Source organism: Coenobita brevimanus, chromosome 106 (genome assembly GCF_032717465.1).
Source record: "Coenobita brevimanus isolate Jiangsu-jjx chromosome 106, ASM3271746v2, whole genome shotgun sequence".
In the NCBI taxonomy this organism is placed as follows: Eukaryota; Metazoa; Arthropoda; class Malacostraca; order Decapoda; family Coenobitidae; genus Coenobita; species Coenobita brevimanus.
This window is the reverse complement of record NC_137059.1, coordinates 12,621,239-12,640,821: the sequence shown is the minus strand read 5'-3', so window position 1 is coordinate 12,640,821 and position 19,583 is coordinate 12,621,239. Positions and strand designations below refer to the sequence as shown.

The following is a 19,583-nucleotide window of genomic DNA, read 5'->3' as shown; positions in this document are numbered from 1 at the left end:
CATAAAAGACTGAAATAAATGCAAAAGAAGCATAAAATGAGTTTTTTGAGGTAGGTTCATGCAATATTTAACATTCTGGGTACTTACAAGTCCCTGGCTCCTGGACTGGTAGTTATGGACCCTAACCTAGCCTAACTCAGAAAAACACCTCCCTACTGCACATGCATAGCACCTAAGACACTACATATTCACACCAATAAGGGACATAAAAGAATGAAATGAGGTGTTTGAGGTAAGTATAGTATGGAAAATACAGTACAGTACAGTATGAAACATTCTGCCTACTTACAGCAAGGCCATGGCCATCTCGATGAATAACCTCCTCCTCTCAGACTCTGACAGTAAGAAGGATTTCCTGAAGCACTTGCAGTACACTGTTCATGAAGTCTTGCACTTAACTTAGTCATTTGCACTCAGAAGTCCATTCTCTTCATACCGCGCACGCTCGTCTTACTTATGCCCCATTGTAACTTAATAAGTGTTGCACTTTGCACTTTAAGTCTTTCCACTCATAAAACCAATTTCAAAACAAATCACAAGTTTATTTACGTTAAATTTAGTCCAAAAATTTTGTCTTTTCACACAAATTTCTACTTTCTTTACAATACTGTATGCACTGTTTTTCTTTCACTGCACAACACTAAATTCCCGTGTGGTCTAGTGGAGAAGTTCTTGCCGTTTAATCACTGTCAGAGTCTGAGAGTATCGCTGGCAGGTGACCTAGGGGTGCGTCGCTGGGTCGTGGTGATGGCAGATGACTTGGAAGATAGACGCAAACTCACGTCGAGCGGTGACTCCACCGTAGCTGATGTGCTGGGCTGTGGCTCAGAGCATGAGGGCCTGTCTTGGGGAGGCAATGGAGTGGAGCCAGGGCTAGGCACAGCTGGGGTCACGGGCCTGAAAAAGCTGTCAAACGTTGATTGACGCAAGGAACGACAATTCTGATGATTTATGATGCGCTGCCTGGAAGCACGCACTTCCTCCACAAGTCCCAAGGGCCCCATCTCCCTGTCGCAGTCCGGGTGTTCCAGGTAGTCCAGAACGAACTCTAGGTGTTCCCGGAGTGCGCTCAGCTAGGGGATGGCTGGAGTTGTGTCATGCTGAGAGGAGTCCGCATCATCGTCGCCGTCCTCGTCGGAATCTTCAAGTTGGATACTGACACCTGCAACTGAAGATGCGATCTCGATATCAGACAGGGTCTGATACCCAGGATCATCCTCGTCATCATCCAACCACTCACGCACTTTGTCCACATCAACATCGTCGCCGTGCGCATGTAGACGTGCATGGAAGTCATCCACGTCGAAACCTAGGAAATCGTACTCCACATCCGTTCTGAGAAGCAGACAAGACCAACCATTTTCTAGAGTCTTGACAGGGATTTCCTTCCATGCACTGGCCCAGTTGTAAATGGCAAACTTGACGTTGTAGCGGTGAAGGTTTTCCAAAGTCCGCTGGCCTCGCATGTCCTGTCCCTCCCTGCACTCGTCCTCGTCCTCGAGAACAACCATCACCTCGTCCAGGAACTTCCATCGGTATAGGCGCTTCGTTGCCACAATCACTCCTTGGTCCATTGGTTGGATGAGAGCAGTAGTATTAGGTGACAGAAACATGCACCTAATGCGGCCATTCTCAGCCACCAAGTCCTTGTTGCACGGGTGGGTAGGTGCAATTGTCGAGGAGAAGGAGGGCCTTTACCTGGTCATGTGAGATTCCCAGTTTCTCCATCTGGTAATGTATGACCTCCTTGACGAAATGGTGGTGGAACCAGTCTTTGAAGATGTGGGCTGTGAACCATGCCTTCAAGGAATGGTACCAGACGACAAGATGGACATCCAACACCCCACTAAGACACCGAGGCTGCTTTACACGGCCAACAATAATGAGCTTAAGCCAGTGCATGCCGTTAGCATTGGCACAACACAAAGCAGATAGCTGTTGCTTGGAGAGCTTGCGACCAGGTACACACTTCTCCGTCTCCTCGGCTAGAGTGTTCGCAGGCAAAGAGCTATAGAAAAAACCAGTTTCGTCAGCGTTGTAGACTTGACCGAGAGTGAGGCCCTCCCTGTCGATCAAGCCCTTCACCTTGTGCCGAAACTCCTCTACTCCATCCTCGTTAGCATCCAAAGCTTCGCCATGAGACTTACGGTTGGTAAGGCCATGCCGTTAGTTAAACGCGAAGAGCCAACCCTCGGATGCCTTGAAGTCTAGGGCATCGTGAAGCCTTGCGAACTTCTCAGCAGCAGCCTTCAGCTCCATACCACGTACCATCACACCAGCAGCACGTTGCTGTCGATACCAAATCAATGTGGAGTGGTTGACTTCAGCAAACTTGGGAGTAAACATCATCTTCCTCTCCACGTTGCATTTGCTTTTCGACGAGAAGTCAGCCGTGTACTGCATGAGTTTGTCTCAGGATCTCTTAATATCAAACAAAGTAGATCAGGCCAGGTTGAACTCACGGAGGATGCGTGAAGACCATCCTGCATCTACTTTCTCCAATATCTCCTGCTTCTTCTCCAGAGTCAATACCACTCTCTTCCTCTTCTCAGATGGCAGGGCCATCATCACACACATGGAGAGGCACGAGAGCAGCAGGAGCGCCTGCAGCAGGTAAGGCACCACCACAAAAGCAAGCACGTGGGCAGCCATGACGACGAGCATTCACTCATGACAAGACAGGCGGAAAGTGGGGAGGATGCAGGGGCGCTCTAGCGGACGTCGGAGGAATGACGCGCCACAACAAAGCTGTTCTGTGCCGCGTGCGCCAAGTTCAAATTACAGGCGGGAAATTTTTTTTTTTTTTTTTTTTTTTTTTTTTTGCGGTTTTCGGACCATTTTGGGAATATTGGATCCCGGGACGATTATGTCTGGTAAGTGGGGATGTCCGGAAAGTGGGCGTCTGGAAAGTAGAGGGATTACTGTGTGTATATATATATATATATGTATATAGATATATAGATATATATATAGATATATATAGATATATATATATATATATATATATATATATACATATATATACAGTATATACATATATATATATATGCATATATATATATATATATATATATATATATATATATATATATATATACATATATATATATATATATATATATATATATATATATATATATATATAGATGTCTATATATCTATTGCCAGACGCCTCAATCCCGTTTGGGGTGGCCACAAACAAATCGCCTCCAAGTCGCCCTGTTCCCCGCCATTTCACTGCCCTGCTCCCAACTCACACCCCCCGTGCTCATATACCTCTCCACCCCATCCCTCCATCTCATCCTCGGCCTCCCCCTCCCTCTTCCCCTCTCCGCCTCACTCACATACACTCTCTTCGTCAGTCTTCACCCTCCATCCTCTCCACATGGCCAAACCACCTCAGTGTGTTCCTCATAACACTTCCTGTCACATCCACATCAACACCACAACGCTCCTTTATATCCTCATTCGTCAGCCTGTCTCTCCATGTGACTCCACAGGCTCCTCTTAAATAACTCATTTCCACTTCTCTCACTTTTGACTTGTGTCCTTCCAACAACGTCCAAGCTTCACTTCTGTACGTTAGAGTTGGTATCACAATACTGTCATGTAGTAACTTTTTCACTTCCATGCTCACTTCCCTGTTTCTTATCACTGCTTTCAAAGAACCAGCAACCTTTCTTCCCTGCTGTACCCTTTCAAGCACTTCACCCTCCAAACCTCCATCCTTACTCAGCACGCTACCCAAGTATTTAAACGTACGCACATTTTCCAATTCCTCACCATCCGACCTCGCTGTACATTCACTGACTTCACCTCTCTCAAAGACCATCACTTTACTCTTCCCTACATTCACCTGTAGATTCCGTTTCTTACGCACTCTCCCAAACTCATCCACCAAGCCTTGCAACTCCCCTTCGTCTTCACTCAACAACACAGTATCATCTGCAAACAACAGTACAGGGAGTTTCCAAACACTATCCTCTCTCACCAGGGCCACTCCAACATCCACTACCCTACCTTGTACCTCTTTTATTACCCCATCCATATAGAGATTGAACAACCATGGAGACATGACACATCCCTGTTTCAACCCAACTTTCAAAGAGAAAAATTCACTTAGTTCACCATCCACACGCACTGCAGCCTTCGCACCATCATACATACTCTTCACAGCATTCAACAACCATCTACTCCATATATTCTTAACACTTTTCACAATCCTTGTCTATCCACCCTGTCATATGCTTTCTCCAAATCCATGAAAGCCGCATACAACTTCTTTCCTTTCTCTAGAAACTTTTCCACTAGAGATCTAAGAATGAATATCTGATCTACACAACCTCTTCCCTTCCTAAAGCCTCCCTGTTCTTCTCCAACTAATTTCTCTGTTCTTTCTCTAACTCTGTCAATAAGTATCCTACCATACACTTTTCCTATTATACTAAGAAGACAAATGCCCCTATGATTACCACACACTTCTTTTTCCCCTTTTCCTTTGTACAAGGGAATAATTATACCTGACTTCCAATCCTCCGGGACTCTACCTTCCTCCCAGGCCAATCTGCACATCTTCCACATCCATTCTACTACTATCTCTCCCCCATGCTTCAGCATTTCACCACACACTCCATCAATTCGTGGGGCTTTCCCCAATTTAACTTTCTTCATTGCTTCCACAACTTCTATCCTACTGATTTCTTCCTGTCTTCTCACCTTCCTCCTTCTCCCAGCCATTCCCCTGCCACTTATACTCGCATTACTTCCATCCTCTACGTTCGACAATTCCTTAAAGTGTTCTCTCCATCTGCTCACTTTTTCTCCCTTCTCTACTAGTAATCTACCATTTTTATCTTTCACTCCCCTGCTAACTTCACTTCCACCCTGTCTTACTCTTTTCACCTCTTTCCAGAACATTTTCTTACAGTCCCTCCACTTTACACTCAAATTCCTTCCAAATTCCTCATCCACTCTCTTCTTACTCTCTCTTACTAATCTTTTCACCTCTCTCTTTCTTTCTACATATAACTCTCTCTTCCGCCTCTCAACTTCTTCCACGCCCTTATGTCTCATCCATTCATTGTATGCTTTCTTCTTTTGTGCCACAGCCTGTTTCACCTCTTCAGTCCACCACGCTGTTCCTTGCACCCCCCTCCGTCTTCTCTTCCTTCCACACACCACATCACATGCTGCACATATTTCTTCCGTAAATATCCTACACACACCTTCCACATCTCCCATCTGCTCCAATTCATATTTGCCGAATCGTTCCTCCACTTCTCTCTTATCCTCTGCCTTTTTCTCATCCTCTTGTAACCTTTCCACTCTCCTTGCAACTACTCCTTCCTCTCGTCTTTCCCGTCATCTATTCCTCCATCTTACTTGAATTTTAATTCTGGCCACCACCAAGTAGTGGTCAGAAAGTCCACTCCCCCAACCTCTATAAACTCTTGCATCCATTACACATCTTCGCATCCTTTCATCCACACACACATAATCAATCATTGCCTTCCTTTCATTCAGTTCACCACCCACCCTTCTCATCATTTGCCATGTATACCTGTGGATCATTTTATGCCTGAAGAGGGTATTGGCCATCACCAACCCCCTCCCAGCACAAATGTCCACTAACGCACTCCCATTCTCGTCTGTCTCAGCAGGCACACCCCACTCACCAGCTATTCCATCCACCTTCACATTCCCAACTTTACCATTCATATCACTGGTCAAAAACACTCTCTCATTCCTTCCAAACTTTTCCATGCACGCTTCTACATTTGTCCAGAACTCTTCTCTCACTCTTCTAGCACGATCTTGCGTTGGCGCATACACACATACAATCGCCCACATTTGTATTCCAACTTTCAACTTTACCCACACAATCCTTGACCCAACTGATCCATACTGTCTTATGCTCCTCTTCCATCTTTTACTCACAACTATACATACTCCTTCCTTTGCCCTCTCATTCTCACCTACTCCTGCACATATACCCCATCCATACTCCCATTCTCTCACACTTTCTCCTCTCCATTTTGTTTCAGTTATTCCACATACATCCACTTTCGCACCCTCAAGCACCTGGACAATCTCTCTCTCTTTCACCTCATCATTCGCTCCTCTTACATTCCATGTATCCATTACCAAGTCCTTTGTCCGGTCCTGGGTCGTCATCGTTAGGTCAGTCCTTGTCCGAGGCTTCTTGTTTGTTTTTTTAGTTAGCTGTTTTCCGGGGAGGAGCAATAACCCTCCGCCAACCCTTTTAGTCACCTTTTACGACAAGCAGGGATACTGGGGGAGTATTCTTGAAAAAAAAACCTACCCCCAGGGGCTGTGGATATTTGATTTAAGTACTCTGTTTTCATAATTTTTTATTTTTTGTAACGAATTACATATGCTATTGTATATCTATATTGAATTATTAAATAAATTGTCTTGACAAGACAAGAGGGAGAGATAAAAAGCATTATTCTGAGAGAGAGAGAGAGAGAGAGAGAGAGAGGGAGAGAGAGAGAGAGAGAGAGTGTGAGAGAATACAGTAAATACGGGAATGGCAAAGGAGCGTCCCTTTGAGTGAGGAGATAAGACATAAACTTCGTCTCTCTTCTCTCTCTTATTCTCCATTCCTTCCCTCCTCTCTCTCACTTATTCTCCATTTCCTCCCTCCTCTGTCGGAGAGAGAGAGAGTTGATGATACAGTAATCACGTGATCTTTGCCAATGCCTTGATAAATATAGGCTGTTTTTCCCGGACAATGACCCGCCGTACGTCAGTCACCACTGGTGGAGGGCAGGTTGCTAATTTAGTAATTTATTTAATTATACCAATATATATTTTACAGTAATTCCCACAAATATATGCAAATGATTTGCGCTAGCACTTTGCGACATTGCACAAGTTAAATATTAGATTGCACACTTGCGCAGATAGCAAATAATAGAAAATGATAATAATAAATAAAAGTAAGTAAGTAGGTATGCTGTTTTATTTAAATATATCAATATTTTTCAGTAATTCCCAAAAATATATGCAAATGGTTTGCGCTTGCCCTTTGCGACATTGCGCAAGCTAAACATTTTTCAGATTGCGCATTTGCGCTTGCGCAAGGTAGTGAACTGTGGATTGCGCTTTGCGCTTGCGCAAGGTCCTTCTTCGTTTGCGCTGCCCACCACTGGATATAACAATATATATATATATACATATATATATATATATATAATATATATATATATATACACTCAATCCTCGAGTAACACCTGGTTGAGTACCGCGTTTTTGTTCTAACGCGGCCAGCATAATGCGATAGGTATTTCTCCACACGCGGAAAAACTCGAGCTCACGCGGAAAGTCAGCTGGCCTGACGACGAAATTTGAAAGGCGCGCGTGGTTACGTCACCCGCCAAAACGGCCATGGTTGGCTGGTTTATATTGGGGTACCTGTATTCCTTTCCAGCAAGACCAGATTTATTATAGTTGTTAGCATATTAAATTTGGGATAAGTTTATGAAATTCTGAATTATCTTGGCATATTTCTGATATCAGAGTAAATATTAAGGTTAGCAAGGGCTGATGCTGTTATGCCATACACTACTCTTCCTATACTACTCAGATACTACTCCTCACTCCCGTGTGTAATAAACCTTTCGTAGACTTTAGTTTATAGCATATGGTATTGCTGTGTTATACATATAGTATTGCTAATAATTATCAAAGGGCGTGAATGTATAACCACGATGTGGCTACATCCACGAATGTATTCAGCAACTGTTGATGACGGCAGCTAAATCAGCGAAAAAGTCGCTAAATATCCAGACGAGTTTTTCCATTGCGGCAATGTTTATCACCTAGTCGCTAGCGGAATTATCTGAAGGAATAATTTTTCACTCATAACCCAGGAATTTTCTAGAGGTGAAATTAATTAACAGGCCTCATAAAAGACAGATACTTGTGTAATATGATCATGAATGGAAAGTGTGAAACAAACCATACTTTACCAGGAAATCACGACTGGTGGCGGGTGGGCGTGTACGAGTTAACAAGCATGATTAATATGATGGTTTTTGTCAAAAGACTTATTCTTAAGGATATGAGTGCATAGTCAACAACCTAGTCATACTATATCAATCTTAAAAAAAAAACAGAAACCAAACGTATTAACGACGAAAGATTTAGCATTTTATGCCAATGTAGCATAATTTCATCCGCAATCTAGCAATTCCCGCTTAGAAATCGCTACTCTAGCCCTTTTTCCTGTCTCAGCTAGTACTGCCCATGGTGTGGAGCAAGATTTTCTATTCTTTTTTTTACACAGTTAACAACCTAGTAATACTATATCAATCTTTAAAAATAACAGAAACCAAACGTATTGAAAACAACGAAAGATTTAGCATTTCATGCCAATCTGGGATAATTTCATCCGCAGTCTAGCATATCCCGCTTAGAATCGTCACTTTGACCTTTTCTCCTGCCTTAGGTAGTACTGCCCATGCCCTGCAGCAAGGTTTTTTGTTCCCTTTTTTATACAGTTAACAACCTGGTAATACTATATCAGTCTTTGAAGATAACAGAAACCGAACGTATTGAAAACATGAAAACGAGACTTAGCATTTTATACTAATCTAGCATAATTTCATCCGCATTCTAGCATATCCCGCTTAAAAATCGTCACTTAGAACCTTTCTCCTGCCGTAGCTAGTACTGCCCGTGCTCTACCGCAAGATTTTTATTCTTTTTTGTGGGGGGTTTGAGTGAGGACATTGCCTCTTGAATCATGCCACGTGATCAGCCCCAGCCACCGAGAAAGAGACGTACCTTCATGTATGCACAGAAGTATGAGATAGTAAAGGAGTTGGAGAAAGGAAAAAGGCAGGTAGAAATGGCGAAAAAGTATGGCGTGAATGAAAGCACCATCAGAACGATTTGGAAGGACCGGGAGAAGATAAAGAAGATTGTGCAAGGAAACCCTAGTGATGCGAACCTGGCAGCAGTAAAAGTTCGTAATGTTGTCCTGAAGATGACTGAGAAACTGATAGGACGTTATGTGGAGCGCCAGAGAAAGAACAACATCCCTACTGACGGCCGCATGATACGAGAGAAGGCAAAACTTTATTATGCTGAAGTAGCCAAACGACTGAATTACCATAATCCGCCTCCATTCAAAGCGTCTAATGGGTGGTTGTCTTCCTTTGTGAAAAGAAGTTGAAAAGTGTTAAAATAAGTGGGGAAGCCGCTGGTGCCGACACGACCACAGCCATAGAGTTCCCTAGTTTCTTAAGAGACATTATCACGGAGGGGGGCTACAACGCAGACCAGATTTTTAACGCCGACGAGACGGGCGTTTACTGGAAGAAAATGCCCAAAAAAACGTACATCGCCATGAAGGAGGGGAGTGCTAGGGGAGTTAAGGCCTCGAAGGACCGGGTCACGGTTCTCCTGGGGTGCAATGCCTCAGGCACGTGCAAGCTTAAACCCCTTGTGATTCACTGCTCTAAATGCCCCCGCGCCTACCGTAATACGGACATGGGTAAATTAAATGTTCATTGGTTGAGTCACAAAAAGGGGTGGATGTCTGGGGTCATCAGTCTTCAGTGGTTTGATGCGTGTTTTGTAAAAGAGACTGAGGTGTTCTGTTGCAGGAAGAATCTCGACTTCAAGATTCTCCTGTTACTTGATAATGCACCTGGTCATTCAAGACTTATGGTTGACAGGCATCCCAACATTAAGGTGGTTTTCTTGCCCCCAAATACCACTTCTCTCCTTCAGCTTTTGGACCAAGAGGTGATCAGTATTTTCAAGTCGGCATATGCGAGGAGGACGATTGTGATGCTGGATGCAGCGACAGACACCCAGGAAGAGCTCATGGAAATGTCCGATGCAGAATCCCCACCACCACCATCACGATCATCCTCGCCTATACCAGGGACTAGCAGAGATTCTCCACCACCTCCTGTATCTGCATCCACCCATACATCCACTCCTGCTTCGAGAGAGGCCATGACAGTCTTCCAATTTTGGAGAAATTTCAATATAAAAGATGCTGTGGATGTTTTAGTAGTTGCATGGAAGGAGGTGAATCAAGCCACGATCCACCACGCCTGGCGGAACGTGTTAGAGGGCTTGCCAGGTCACAAGTTGGTGTTGCCATGTGAGCCGCAGGCAGTGGAGGCGGCTGTCAGCCGGGCAGTGGAGGCAGCAAGACGAGTGGCTGGTTTTGAGTCAGTGGATGCAGGTGACATTCATGAGCTCATCTCCCCTAACCTGCAGCCTGACACCGAGGAAATGTTGGATCAGTTGGAGAAGGAGCAGCAGGATGGGGAAAAAGAGGAGGACGACCTGAATGATGGCAGGCCTACAGGAGAGCCACCCACACACATCTTGAGGGAGGTGGTGGAGATAATCGAAAAGCTGACCCACACCATCACCAACAATGACCCCAACCAGGAACGGGCAGACCTCAGTGTGGCCATGGTCTTGAGTGCATTGAGGACCTACACTGACATGTTTAATGACAGGGTCAGTGCTTGCCAACAGCAGCTCATCACCAGTTATTTCCGGGCCAGACAGCAGGCCTCTCCACTGCCGCAAGATACATCATCCTCCGACGACTCACACCTTCCTGATGCCGATGGTGATGCAGCACCTGACAACGAGGACAGCTCCATTGTTTCAGCCCTGGACTTCGAAGGATTCGACTTTGATGATGAAGAGGGATGTGCAGGGACAGCAACAACTTAATGACAACAACAGTGGGGGTGGGGGGAGAGGGGCGAGTGCTGCAGAGCTATATCAGTAAGACACGGGTACCCTGCCTAACGATTTTATTTGATATGAAAATATGAATATTTATTGTTGTGAAAAGTACACTTTTGTTTTTGTTAATAATATTTTCATACCATTTATGTTCTTAATAAATAGGACAATAGTTCCATCTCTTTCAGTGTTTTACCTGGTGGTGGTGGGTATAAGTAGGCGGTAATTTATGTTGGGTAGGCTGGTAAGAACGGGTAAAAGTGAGTTTTGGAAAGTGGCCAGAACACATTGTACCATTATACATGCAAACATATTATTTCAACGAGAGAGTAGAGACTTTGATAGTATGTAGAGTAGGAATTAAGATAATTGGGAATCGGTAGTTATGTTTTCAGCCATGGACAAAAAAAAGTTTTATGATGAATTTGCTATTATAATCAAACATTTATTGAATTACTGGTAACATTTTATTTTCCTATTGCGTAATGATGTCAATCTCAACTTGTTTGTGTACCTTTCATACATCTGCTAACCTTAGCGTTCCTTCACCGATAGCAATGTTCAAGGCTTTCATTAGACTATGATAACTCTTAGGAACGTCTCACACTTGTGCTATGTTTTAGAGCTTGGGAACGGACTACTGTGAATGGGGAAGGCCACTATGATAAATACAGCCCCAGTTATTTCCGGGCCAGACGGCAGGCCTCGCCATTGCCGACGACGACTCGCATCTTGCTAATGCCAATGATGATGTTACACCAGACATCGAGGTCAGCTCCATTGTTTTAGCCCTGGACTTCGAAGGAATCGACTTTGATGTTGAAGAGGGATGTGCAGGGACAGCAACAACATAACAATGACAACAACAGTGGGGGTGGGGGGCGAGGGGAGAGTGCTGCAGAGCTTGGCAACATTACACGGGTACTCAACCTAACTTTTGTAAATGCCGTTTTCACACCATTCATGATCTTAATTAATAGTTATATCTCTCAAAGTTTTACCTGATGGTGGGTATGAGTAAGGCTTAATTTATGTGGGATAGGGTGGTAAGAAGGGGTAAGTGAGTTTTGGAACACATTGTACCGTTATACATAGTTTCAACGACGTTGAGTACACCGCTTCCCGTCCGATCAGCGAAGTTAAGCAACGTTGGGTCTGGTTAGTACTTGGATGGGTGACTGCCTGGGAACACCAGATGCTGTTGGCATCCCTACGTGGCAAGTGGGGTTGGTGGAGGATTAGTGCCCCTCCCTGTAAAACAATTAACTCTAAGCCCTTGGCCACCCCGTCTGGGATACATGGCGTCTGGCAATGAATGAAAAAAAACGTGAGGAGAGGATTTGATGGTATGTAGAGAAGGAATTCAGCTGTGAAAAAAAAAAAATAATAATGGTTTATCATGAATTTGCCATTATAATTAAATATTTATTATTGATAACATTTTATTTTCCTATTGCGTAATGATGTCAATCTCAACTTGTTTGTGTAGCTCTCATATATCTGCTAACCTTAGCGTTCCTTCACCGATAGCAATGTTCGAGGCTTTCATTAGACTATGATAACTCTTAGGAACGTCTCACACTTGTGCTATGTTTTAGAGCTTGGGAACGGACTACTGTGAATGGGGAAGGCCACTATGATAAATACAGCCCCAGTTATTTCCGGGCCAGACGGCAGGCCTCGCCATTGCCGACGACGACTCGCATCTTGCTAATGCCAATGATGATGTTACACCAGACATCGAGGTCAGCTCCATTGTTTTAGCCCTGGACTTCGAAGGAATCGACTTTGATGTTGAAGAGGGATGTGCAGGGACAGCAACAACGTAACAATGACAACAACAGTGGGGGTGGGGGGCGAGGGGAGAGGGCTGCAGAGCTTGGCAACATCGCAAGGGTACCCATCCTATTTTGTTAATGCCTTTCTCATACCATTCATGTTTTTGATTAATCTCTTTCAGTGTTTTACCTGATCGTGGGTATAAGTAGGGAGTAATTTATGCAGGGTAGGTTGGTAAGAAGTGGTAAAAGTGAGTTTTGGAAAGAGGCCAGAACACATTGTACTGTTATACATGCAAACATATGGTCTGGGTGACGCAGATTTGGGTACCACGGTCCTTGTCCAGTCCCTATTGCCTGCGGTACTCGAGGATGGAGTTATATATATATATATATATATATATATATATATATATATATATACACACACACACACACACAGTAATCCCTCGAAGATCTGACATAATAGAGTCCAGGATATGGTCTTGTCCAGGACTTGGTAAAAATACCCTTGGACAGGTACTTATAGACCCCAACCCAACCCAATTTTGAAAGCCACCTAAATAACTCTCCACTGGACATGCACAGCACCTTTTTAAGACCCTAGTCACACAAATAAGGGATAGAAACCATAAAATAAATAAAAAGGCACCAGAGAATGAGAAATTAGAAGTAAGGAAAATATTTAGCAGTGTACACGGTACGTACGACATGTCCGTGGCCGTTGCGAAGATTAACCTGCCTCCTCTATGGCTCTGACAGTGGTGAAGGTGCACTTGAAGCACATACAGTAATCCAGTGTTGTGCTGCACTTAATCCTTTGCACTGTGAACTATAATTTTTTAACACTGCACATTCTGTTCTTACTTGCCCCACACCAACTGCAATATGCCAGTGTTGCACTCTGCACTTAATCCTTTGCACTCTGATTTCTAATTTCTTAACGCAGCACAACACTAAATTCTCATGTCGTCTAGTGGCAGCAGGGTCTGCAGCAGGTAGGGCACCACCACAAAAGTGAGCATGTAGGCAGCCATGGTGATATGCACGCAGTCACAATGGTAGGTAGGTGGAAAGCGGGGAGTTTGCAGGGGCACTCTAGCAGACATCGCCGTAACTAAGCACCTAAACATAGCTGTTCGTCACTGTGCGGCAAATTTGGAGTAGGGATGAACACATATCTTTTTTTTTTTTTTTTTTTTTTTATTTGGAGATTTTTTGGCCATTTTGGTGTCCAAGATGTCCGGATGTCTTGGGGAACAATCCAAGACTTGGACTAATGGACCCAAACTCAGAATGTCTGGGACTTGGGGTGTCCAGGTCTTGGGCGTCCTGGTCTTAACCCGCGCCGTCCCGGCGACGTGAATTAACGTCCGCACATGATGTGCACTCATGTCCCGGCGACGTGAATTAACACGGCAACATTGCAAGGTCCCTAATTTGCACAATTTTCAATTTTCGCGAGTGATTTCACGAGTGATTTTTGGCACGTATACACGGGACACCTTCCTCTATTCCTCTACAAGATGCCAAGCAGGGACAATGCCTTACACCGCATAACCTCTCCCCCCCCCTGCACACCATTGTCTCGGCAATTCACCTGTTACCAGTGACCTGGCCAATAAAGACATTCAGGGCCAGAGTGATTCCCCAATCGATGACAATGTGGAGGACAAAGTTTACATAGCATTAGAGGAAGAAACAGTCAGAAATGATGATCAGGTAATGTGGGAAAAAAAGGTCATGAATGGTGATGAGTTAGTGAGTGAAACAATGCTTATAATTCCTAAATTACTGTTTGAAAACCAATATACTCTTGTACTACATATAAATTCGTACCAAGTAAATAAATACTGTTTGTGAGTGGATAAAATAGTTACCCTCCCATAGAACTCATTTTCTTTGGTGCCAGCCTGTTAGAAAACCCAGTCAGGTAAGGAGGTACTCGTACCTAGATCGAGTATTTTAAACCTCAGGTGAGCGATTTCTCTATGAATTTTCGATGTTTCTCACCACAAGTGGATATTTGAGCCAAAAAAAAAAAAAAGGTCCAAAAATGTCGGGACTGGGGCGTACCACTGCCCAGAAAACGTCGGGATGGGGTGGGTTAAAGGGATTATTGTATTTTTTTTTTTTTAATGTGTCCGACTCTGGGCAAAGGCTTCAGGGCCTATATCTCGGGGGCAGTAGCCTATCCCAAGGCCCAGTAGTCCTCCTACACCTCCACATGTCACCACTTCGGCGCTAACACCCACCATCCATATTGAATACATGCTAGGGCTGTCTCATACAGGACTGGTGTATTGGTATTAGCGGGGGTACTTTTATGACATGTCGGCGGGTCATCTGGTAGATCAGGAAAGTCTGCATCTATGAAATTCAAATCCTTAAACTGTTCCCTGCCCCAGCCGGGATTCGAACCTGGGTTCATCAGGACTGCAGGCCGCCTCTCTACCAATTCATATATATATATATATATATATATATATATATAAATATATAAATTTAATGTATAATATATACAGGCAGCCCTCCACACTCACAGATTAAACTCTCACTGGTCTCATAGATTAGCAGATTGCCCCTCTGTGGAGCCAAGATTCCATTCACAGCCACAAAGTGTATTAATGCGGATGCTCACGGGTCATTTTGCTCCAAACCAGGCCTGCACCAAACCAACTCTTGATTTAATGAGTATGGTTGCAAGAAGTTGGGGTAAATATGTACCTGATGACTTGCCCACACTCATGCAGATGTGCGCAAGACGCACTCAGTCGCGGGGATCTGTGGAAGTCACCAGGTATATATTTACCCTAAATTAGTACAGCTATACCCAATCAAAACTTATTTATCAAACCTTTTTTTTTACCCTTTTGTCTGTTACTATTTGCGATATTTTATGCTGCTTTCAGGTCCCAGATATGGCTAATTACGTATGGTATGTGCACATTTCCTTACAGGGGGTGATTTGCGGCTGTAGAGGCATTTACAGGAGGGCACACCAAACATTCGCGGAAATTCCACGTTCATGGGGATCTGTCTCCCCTAACCCCCGCGAATGTGGAGGGTCGCCTGTGTGTGTGTGTGTGTGTGTGTGTATACAGTATGTACACATAAGGCTTCCATGTCATTATTCAGGCATTGTATGTTACTAGGTCAAAGTGGGAAGCTTGAATGCAGTAATATAGGCAAATCCCGATGTACGATACCCCTATATGCGATACCCCAGATTAGTGACGAAGGTAGAAATACCATCCTACCCCTCCTAACGATGGCTGAGCCATGGTTCAACTATGGATCCTCTGATGTTTCGTCCAGGAGTGGTGGGCCAGTATTTGAATCATGCATGTTCCCACAGCCAGCTGAGCCTGCCCACCTGCCAGGATGTGCAGAATTGCTCGTGCAGCCCCTGCACCCATCACTCATCCCTTTCCACATCGTTCTTCATGCACTGGCCATCTCTGAGCGAGGAACTCTCTTACACCCACCTATCCTGCATCATGTTGTATCACCAACATTATGCAAGCCGCTATTGTAGTGCATCATAACTGTGTCCCAACAGTGCCATGAGTAGGGCAATGATACCAATCATGTGTGGAGTGTGACTTTGTGTGACTTTTGGCCTAAATAAGTGCGATCATGTCTGGTAAGGGCACTGCACGTGGTGTAGCTAGTGGTGTTAGTGGGGGTTCTAGTTGTGATAGTGATGATCCTGTAAGTGGCCTGCTAGTGATGTTCCCGTGAAGCACACTTGTAAGGCTGTGTCTCTGAAAGTGAAGTTAGATATTCTTAAGTGCCACGACAAAGATAAGGGCATGTATGTCATTGTCTTGGCTCTCCGCCTTGTCCAGTCGATTGTCTCCACCATTATCAAGAAGGAAAAGGCCATTAAGGCTGCCGGTGGGGAGGCTGATACCTCCACCATCTCCCGTCTCATATACAGAGCCTGCGATGGAGGAGCTGGAGCTGATGCTCCATATGTGGGTGGAGAACCAGAACAGGAGGAAGGCACCCATGAGTCAGGCGATCATACAAGAAGGCTTTCTCCCTATAGTACAAAATGAAGGTAGGATGCAATCTTCATGCTAGTGAAACCTTTAAGGCTAGCCATGGGTGGTTTGACTGCTTTAAGAGGCAGGCAAGCCTCCACAACATCAGGATGTCTGGTGAGGCAGTGAGTGTGGATGCAGTGGCGGTGGCAGCATTCCCTGACGAACTGAAGCACATCATTGCGGGGGGGTGGCTACAGTGGGAAACAGGTCTTGAATTTTGACAAGACTAGGTTCTTTTGGAAGAGCATGTCCTCAGATATATATCCTGCAACAGAGGAAAAGGCTATGCCAGGGTTCAAGGCCTCAAAGGACCGACTTGCACTGCTGCTGGGGGGCAATGCCAAGGGTGACCTCTCCTTGTCTACCACTCTGAAAACCTTAGGGCTCTGGTGGGGTATGTTAAGGAGAATATAAAGGTGATTTGGAAGTCGAACAAGAAGGCCTGGCTGACTTCTGATATTTGTTCGTCCTTTTTCCACTCCTGCCTCTCTCGTGTTCTCTAAAAGTATGCCACGAAAGAGAACTTCGCGAACAGATTTCTCGTGGTGGCTCCTAGCCACCCTCCTCGGATGAAGGACTGGGCAATTAACCCCTCCGCCCATGATGATGTGTTTGTCGTCATATGGCCATCTCTGCGACTACACTCGATGAGGCACTTGTCATCATTTAAGCATAAAAACCTTCATCAGAGAAAAAGTTTTTGGCTGATTGGCGTCATAGTTCCCGTGCTTCTCGTCGAAAGTAATTACTTGGCAACCTCGGGGCCCAAGATGCGCGGCAGCCTGGACAGGTTGATCAGTTCAACAGCAACTGTCAAGGGAGAAGATAGCGTGCAGCTGGGCATTTAAATCGTACGGTACTCAATTTACCCTGTCTTGGGATGTGCGTCATATTCTACTATACCTATAGTGCTTGTGTTTACTTTTTGGGCACATTTGTGATTAGATTTGGTGTTTGCAATAGGGAATTAGGTTTTTGTGAATCATTCCTGGCTGTTATCAGCCGTTGGCCCAACGAAGATTGTGCTAGACATACCCTGTTTTCAGCATGTCCCAACAACTACATTCCCTCTACCCTGCACCCAAAGTGAGTATTCAACCATTGAACAATAGTGACAATGAATCAGGTGAATATATTGTGCAATAGCTAGTGAGGAAGGACATGGTGAAATGTTTAGCAGGGGCAGGCGGGAAACCGCCTGACATCACAGCATTGTCTTGAACGGAATATTTGCCAAGGTGTTGATGAAGTTCTTGTTTTATGCTGATATATGGTGGATAGTATTATTGTGCAATAGATAGGAGTATAGTGCAACAAGTGTACATGATGAAATATTGGCTAGGGCAGTAGTCATGTACACCTTACAACCACAGCACGCCATTGTCAGGAGGGGATAAAATAGAGGAGGTTTATAGGGATACTTGATTTTATCATATTGTTATATTTATTCTGTATTCTTTCTGTGTGAAACAAAGCATGAATGTTATACTGATATGTTTATTGTATGCTTGTGTGGATGAACGTAAACACTGCATCACATGCTTGTCAGAAAATATCATCTGCAATACCTTAGATATCGCAGCTGTGACGTACAGAGCATTTTCATGTACTTTTGTGGTGAAATATACTGCATATCTCATAAAATGATGGATTTGATTATGTGTATTGTGAAATAGAATCACAAACACTGCCGTGTCTTCAGGTAAGGGAAACATCATCTGCTACACCTTAGTGCACAGCTAAGGGCCATGTACTTGTACTTGTTGTGGTGTAATATACTGTATATCTCATATACTGATAGATTTGGTTATATTTTATGTGACAGTAAATGACTGACCCAATTGCTCATAGGAAAGAGTGCGTCTCATATATCTGAGTTAGCACAAAGGTAGCGACATGCAACACGAGGTTAGGAACAAGTGCATTTACATTTTATTGGTGAAATATATTGTGTATCTCATATACTGATAGATTAGGCTATGTATTATGTGAAAATAACGTGGAAGACTGACCCACGTGCTCGTAACAAAGAGAACATGTCGTACACCTGAGCTAGCACAAAGCTAGCGAAATGCAACGTGAGATACGTAATTGTAGATGGTGTGATATACTGTGTATCTCATACAGTGACACAATTTTTGTTATGTGTTTATGTGAAAAGAAATTGAAAGTGAACCACGTGATCGTCTGGAAATTATTGTCTGCTAAACCTTACCACCCAGGTAGGGGCCATGTAATTGACATCCGGAAGATGTGCATTTACATTTTATTGGTGTAATATACTGTGTATCTCATATATTGATAGATTAGGCCATGTATTATGTGAAAATAACGTGAAAGAATGACTCAAGTGCTTCTAATAAAGAGTGCATGTTGTACACCTGAACTAGCACTAAGATAGCGAAATGCAACATGAGGTTAGGAAAACGTGCATTTACCTTTTTTTTTTTTGTGCGTGTGTGAAATATACTGTGCATCACATGAATTGATAAATTTGGCTATGTTTTATGTGAAAAGACAGTGAAAAATTGACCCACGTGCTCGTAATGAAGAGTGTGTGTCGTACACCTGAGGTAGCATAAAGGTAGCGAAATGCAACGCAAGATTAGGATCATGTGCATTTACATTTTTTTTTGGTGAAATATACTGTGTATTCCATGTACTGATAAATCTGGCTATGTTTTATGTGAAAAGACAGTGAAAAACTGACCCTCGTGCTCGTTATGAGGAGTGCATGTAGTACACCTGAGCTAGCACAATGGCAGCGAAATGCAACACGAGGGTAGGAACATGTGCATTTGCTTTTTTTTGGGGGGGGGCGAAATATTCTGTGTATCCCATGTATTGATAAATTTGGCAATGTTTTATGTGAAAAGACAGTGAAAATCTAACCCACTGCAGCGTGTTCTCGTAAGGGAAACACCGTCTGCTACACCTTAGGTAACGACCTATGGAACACGTTCATTTACATATTAGTGGTGAAATGTACTGTGTATCTCATAAA

At 43.9% G+C, this 19,583-nt stretch overlaps 1 protein-coding gene and 1 pseudogene across 1 annotated transcript in view; one reads left to right on the top strand and one right to left on the bottom strand.

The window, feature by feature from the left end:
- LOC145416430 (uncharacterized) overlaps positions 1-19,583 on the bottom strand; it is a 657,995-nt gene that overhangs the window by 401,786 nt on the left and 236,626 nt on the right. The gene's annotated exons all lie outside the window — the stretch shown is intronic.
- On the top strand, positions 11,837-11,956 carry LOC145416590 (5S ribosomal RNA; annotated as a pseudogene).